Genomic DNA, 5,710 nt, shown 5'->3' with positions numbered 1-5,710 from the left:
CCAACTTTCTTCTTCCCTCCCCCACTCTCCCCTCCTGTCCCCCTCCCTTTCCCCTCCTCCCTCATTCCCTTGTCTCCCTCCTTCTCCTCCCCCTCCTCCTGTTCACACCTGCCCCCTCTCTCCCTCCCCCTTCCCTTCCCTCCTCTCTCTCCACTCCCTCCCTCCCTCCCTCCCTCCCCTCCCTCCCCTCCCCCTCCCTCCCTCCCTCCTCCTCCCTTCCTCCTCTCTGTATCTCCTTCACACCAGCCCCCTCCTTCCCTTCTTCACTCTGCAGGTGACCCCCTGTGCCTACAACCATGCTCCCCCAGGGCTGGCCCTGCGGGGTAGCAGATGCTCGCAGCAATGCCCGTGCTCCTTTAGGGCACGAGAATCCTGTGACCATCATGGGCCCAGCTGTCACTGAGAGAGGGCCAGTCTGGTGGAGACAGCACGGAATTGCCCTGGGCACCTGGGCTGGGCAGGTGGGCTCAGTAACCCCCTTGCCTCCGGAGGCAGGAGTGCCCCTGCCAAGCAGTCGGGGATGGGGGCAGATAAGTGTCCTCTGAGGTCGGGGCTAGAGGTCACAGGCGTGTCCAGAGCTCTTGGAGCAGCCCAGCTGCCCGTTGTGCCAGGATGGATAAGGTCACCTCCCCGAGACCCTGCTCGGGGTGAACTGCTGGGGCCATGCCCTCCTGATGGGCAGCCCCGAGCTCTAGCCTGGCTGGTGGTGGCCTCAGAGGGATTCTCGGGGCACCTCTGTCCTCAAGAAGGGCTCTTTGGAGAGGAAAAAAGAACACATTTCAACACCTCCAGATTCTGAAAATGGATTTCTCCCAGGGAAACAGAGACTCAGAGCACGTTCTCTTCCCTGAGAGAGAGCCAGGAAAGCGGCGGGGGAGGGGGGGGAGGGGAGAGAGGTCTCCGGGAGGGGGAGGATGGTGGGAACCAGGGCGAGTCAGAGACCTGGATGCAAATCCTGCTGGTCACCCACCGGCTGCGTGACCTGGGCACAGGACTTCACCTCTCTGGCCTCAGTTTGTCTTTCTGTTCAATGGGGCAGCTCTTCCTGCTTCATCAGGGAGGTCTCGAGGACGCGTCATGGGTAAAGCCCTTCTTGGTCTTCGTCCCTTTTTCAGGCTGAAAGCCTTCCTGAGTCCGGGGGGCTGACGGTGTACTTCTGAAGGACGTCTCAGAGCCCCAGAAGGACCCAGAGTGCTGGGTACGCTGGGTCTGACTACGGAGCCCGGGTGCTTGCTGTGCGGTCTCAGTGGAGTGATCAGCCTTGCCTGGGCTCCGGGTTCCTCTCTGTTAACTGGGAGCAGGGTCTCCACCTTGGAGGCTGCTGGGGGGTCAGCCAGGCTGTGGGTGTGGCGCCAGGCACAGTGCCTACTCCTGGGGGGGGCTCTGAGTGGTTGGGGGGAAGGCATCTCTGGGGAAGGTGGGTCCTGTCTGCTCTGGGCATCCCCTGGCTTCAGCCCATCCCTCCTTCCCTCTCTGGTCCTCTGGGGCAAGCCCTCCTCACCGCCCTGTCCGGCTGGCACAACTTAGGGGCTCCCTCCTCCGGGCGGTCTTCCCAGAGGCCTGGTTAGATTCCATGGCCATCTGGCTTCAGCGGGCCTCACCGCGAAGTCTCTCTGGGATTTCGTAGCCGCCTCCTCCTGGGCCTCCACGTCTCTGCCCTCACCTCCTCCTCTCCGTCGTCTAGAGTCATGTTTGCAAAGCTGCTGTCTGCTCAGGATACTGCCCTGCCATGCAACGGCACACCGCTTCTCAAGGACACCCAAACCACTTGGTATGACCCCCCCCCGACCCCGGCTTCCCTTCGCAGCTCCACGTCCTGCCGCTGTCCACCACCAACGCGACACCCCATCACGGAGACATCCTTGCAGTGACTCCACGGAGTGCCAGGCCCTTCCCAGCACCCGCCTCCTCACGGGCCCACGAGGAGGTGGGATGGAGGCCATCAGCCTTTCATGAAGAGCCAACCAAGGCTCCAGGAGACTGGGCGCCTTGCTATGCTACTCAGCGTCTGGACTTGAACCCAGGACTTCTGCCTCCAAGTGCACACTTGTCACACTGAACCACAATTTCTCCATATGCGCTGTATCTGCTACTTCTATCATCTCCTTCTGGAACTCCTTTCCATCCCAACCCCTCGTTGTTTTTCAAGGCTTGGCCCAGATGTTGCCTCCTCCAGGCAGCCACCTTGGATTCCTCCTCAGATCTCCTGTTCCCTCCCCCTGAAGTCTGCTGCTGCCTTTTACCCATGACCTTGGTTCATCATGGTCCTGGGAGGGAGGAGAGATTGTGTTCTAGTGGCAGAGATTGCTAGTTGTCCCCCAATATCCATTCTTCTCTTTTCCTAAAGTAAGAGAACTTTGAATTCAAGCTGGGCACATGGCTGCCTGTTCAAGTTTGCAGCCCCCTGGCAGCTGTGTGCAGCTATTCGACCAGACCCTTGCCAGTGACATGTAAGGAGTGACCCATGTAACTGCTGGGTCCTGCCTCTAGAGAAAAGAGAGGTGGCTTCCCTTTTCCCTTCCCCCTGTACCTACTGCTGGATGTCAGCCATGATGGCAGGAGCTGGAGCAGCCACACTGACTACGGGATGGAAGGTGGGTGTTGAGGATCACAGAGCAGCAAGGTAGAAAGAACCAAGACTGCTGATGCACAGACTGTGTCATGAGCAAGGGAAGAACCCTGCTATCTTGTTTAATACAGTGTTTGGGGGGCATTTGTTAGGGAGCCAAAATGTATCTTAATCAGTACGGATCCAGAGAGAGGAGTCGGTCAACTGTTTGCAGAACGATGACGTGGTTACTAGCCAGAGGTCAGCGAGCCATAGCTGTGGGGGGGGTGGTGGGGGTGGGGACTGCGTTTCAGAGCCTGCAGGGCTCTGGGGTAGCGGAAGGGGTGTGTCCATGGATTTGGGCACCGGCTCTGCCGCGTTGAGGGGCGGCTCCCTGGGCAGTTAGCTGATGGGTCGGTGGCTCAGCTGTCTCTTTGGTGACATGTGGGTGACAGTCTACCTCCAGGAGGCTCAGATGAGATGACACACTTAAAGGGCTTGGTTTTGAAAACGCTCATTCGAGCCGGTTCCCCTCCAGGGCTGAACTGGCTTCAGGGAGCACTGAGGGTCACCCCTCTTCTTGCCTGCCCTCCGCCTCTCCCAATTCAAGGGGCCTCTCCTTCCTCCTCTCTCCTCCCCCTACACAGCCCTGCCTTTCCCTGGGGCAGGGCGGCTGTGGGGTTTAATGAGCCCCCCAGACAACACTCAGCCTCTAGCAATGACCATTTTCTCCCAGGACTATTCCTGCACTTGGATTAATGCTCTCAGAATCTTTGGAAATGTCTGCAGAGGAGGAAGGGAATTTCTGGAAGCTGTTCTTAACACTGTAGAATTGCAGACCCCCCAAAGGTTGCCCACATGCCCCTCTGGCCCCCTGTGCCCCACAGGAAGCGGCCCTGACTTGACCCTTCGCGGGAGGCCTGCCCCCAGGAGCCCTCTGCCCACCGGCTCTGACTGCCCAGTGCTCTGCAAGCCACGCCTTGTCACCCAGGAAGCTCCAGGTGACAATAAAGGGCCCTCGAAGCTCTGACCAGCCCTGTCCCTGCCTTTGGAGCCCTGGACCCCAAGCCCCATCAGCCTGGGAGGGGCGCTGAGCTGGGGCTTCCGAGCTCTGGGGGTCACCCCCGTGGTGGTGCTGAGCGAGGGGGTGCTGAGAAAGTGGCTCGGGCTCCACCTCCCCACCCCGAACTGGGCAGCGCTGCTCTCCAAGCTTTAGGAACCAGGTGGCCCTTCTGGCTTCAGGATGGTATAAAAGCAGTCTGGGAGGAGATGTGCCCTTCCCAGGACCCTCCCCCTGCAATGTTTTTAGTTGTGGTGAAATGCGTGTAACGTGAGAGTTACTTCCTTCACCGTTTCATTGGTGTGAAGCACGTTCACACTGTCGTTCAGCTGCCACCACCGTCCGTCTCCAGAACCTTCTCATCACCCCAGCCTGACACTCTGTCACCATTAAACACTGACCCCCAGCCCCCTCCCCAGCCCCCTGGTGCCCACTCAGCCCTGTGGAATCAGGCGATCTCTGTCCCTCTGTGACGGGCTTGTGTCGCTCAGTGTCATGTCCTCGAGGTCCGTGCGTGTGGTCGCCGGCGCCAGTCTCCTCTCTTCTGTGGCTGAACGGTATCCCGTCGTGCAGACAGACCACGTTTTGTCCATCTACCCCCCATCGACGGACACTTGAGCTGCTTCCAGCCCTGGAGTGTTGTGACTAGTGCTGCCATGAGCTCGTGGGTGCAACTCTCTCCTTGAGTCCCTGCCCTCAGGCCTTTCGGGTGTGACACTTGGAGGTGGAGCTGCTGGGTCACATGGTAATCCCATGCTTACATTGGGAAGAACGTCTACACTGATCTTTACCTCGGCAGCACCGTTTTGCACGCCCACCCACAGCGCGGGCGCTCCCGTCTCCCCACAGCCTCGCCAACACTTGCTTTTTTTTTTTTTTCAGATTTTATTTTATTTTATTTTACAATAACGGTCTTAATGGGTGTGAGGCGCTCAAAGCCACCCTTTTTCGAGGTGAACGGAGAGCCGGGGTGGGGGGGGTCTGGTCTTAAGGCTGCTTGAGGGTGTGGGGTGCTGACACTCATGGGGTGCAGGTCTCCAGGCTCTTCTGTCCACCCTGCGGGGCTATGTCCTCCTGTGGGGAGGCCGATGCCCCGCCCGAGAGCCCTCAGCCTCTGAGCTCCCCGCAGCCGCAGGCAGTGATTCCTGGGGGGAGTCTCCCCCTCCAGAGCCCACATCTGGCTGCTTCCCCAGCAGGCCTGCTCGGGAAGGTGCAGGGCAGCCCGCCTAGTAAGGGATCCAAGTCCAGGACAGACTCAGCTGTCTGTCCTTAGAGGGCTCATGGGGGAGATTAGGGACCAGGGAGCTGCCAGGGTGAGATGTAGCCTGAAGGGGCGACTCAGCCCCTGGGGGGTGGACCAGAAGGGGCAGGGGACACCTGTTGATTCTACATTTCTCAAATTCCAGGCTTTTCTGTGGCCCTCAGATCAGGGCAGCACCACCAGCTAAGGCGTCCCCCCTCCCTTTGACCGTGGGTGGGTGTGTAGCCCATGATAAGCCAGAACGTGGGTCTTGAGTGGTAGAGCCCACCGGCACAGGGTTAATCACTGCCGAGCCACCTGGGGGGGCATTTAGAAACCCCAGGCCTGTCCTTTGCAAGGTCTGGAGCCCAAGGACTACTCCTTTACCTTCCAACAAATTCCTCATTTGTTTAAGGTAGAGAATCCTGAAGATCTAGAAGGCTCCATTGAGGAAGGGACACTGGGATGAGGTTGGGATTGGGGAAGAGTTACTGGCCAGGCTCCGGAAGGAGAATTAAGTCAGGCAGAAGGGACAGCATGAGTGAAGGCGTTGGGAGCAAAGGAGCTCGGGGCAGTGGCGGAGGGGAGAGGCTCCTTCCAGGCTGGAAGGTAGGCAGGCCTTAGGGACCCAAGGAAGGGTTGCGGTTGTATTGACTTCCTCTTGCTGCCGTAACAGCAAATGGCCACAAATGTAGTGGCATTTATTACCTTGGAGCTCTGAGGTCGGAAGTCCAAAACGGATGGACAGGGCTGTGTTCCCTCTGGAGGCTTTCCAGGGAGAACCTGTTTGCTTGGCTTTTCTAGCTTCCAGAGGCCTCCTGCCTCCTTCTACCTGTAGAGGCCCCTCCTGATGACACTGGGC

General features: G+C 59.0%; 1 long non-coding RNA gene across 2 annotated transcripts; it reads left to right on the top strand.

The window, feature by feature from the left end:
- The first annotated feature begins 266 nt into the window (after positions 1 to 266).
- Positions 267 to 4,763, top strand: LOC103656771. 2 transcript variants are annotated; one of them, XR_566692.2, is made up of 5 exons: positions 267 to 461; positions 1,116 to 1,198; positions 1,685 to 2,594; positions 3,436 to 3,549; positions 4,100 to 4,763. It is a non-coding gene; the product is annotated as an uncharacterized LOC103656771 (long non-coding RNA). The 2 variants fall into 2 exon arrangements; XR_566690.2 differs by lacking the exons at positions 3,436 to 3,549; positions 4,100 to 4,763 and having other exon boundaries at positions 1,685 to 2,724.
- The last annotated feature ends 947 nt before the right edge of the window (positions 4,764 to 5,710 follow it).

The sequence above is a fragment of the Ursus maritimus genome, unplaced genomic scaffold (genome assembly GCF_017311325.1).
Source record: "Ursus maritimus isolate PB19 unplaced genomic scaffold, ASM1731132v1 scaffold_25, whole genome shotgun sequence".
NCBI classification, from domain to species: domain Eukaryota; kingdom Metazoa; phylum Chordata; class Mammalia; order Carnivora; family Ursidae; genus Ursus; species Ursus maritimus.
This window is presented reverse-complemented; position numbering and strand designations above follow the sequence as displayed.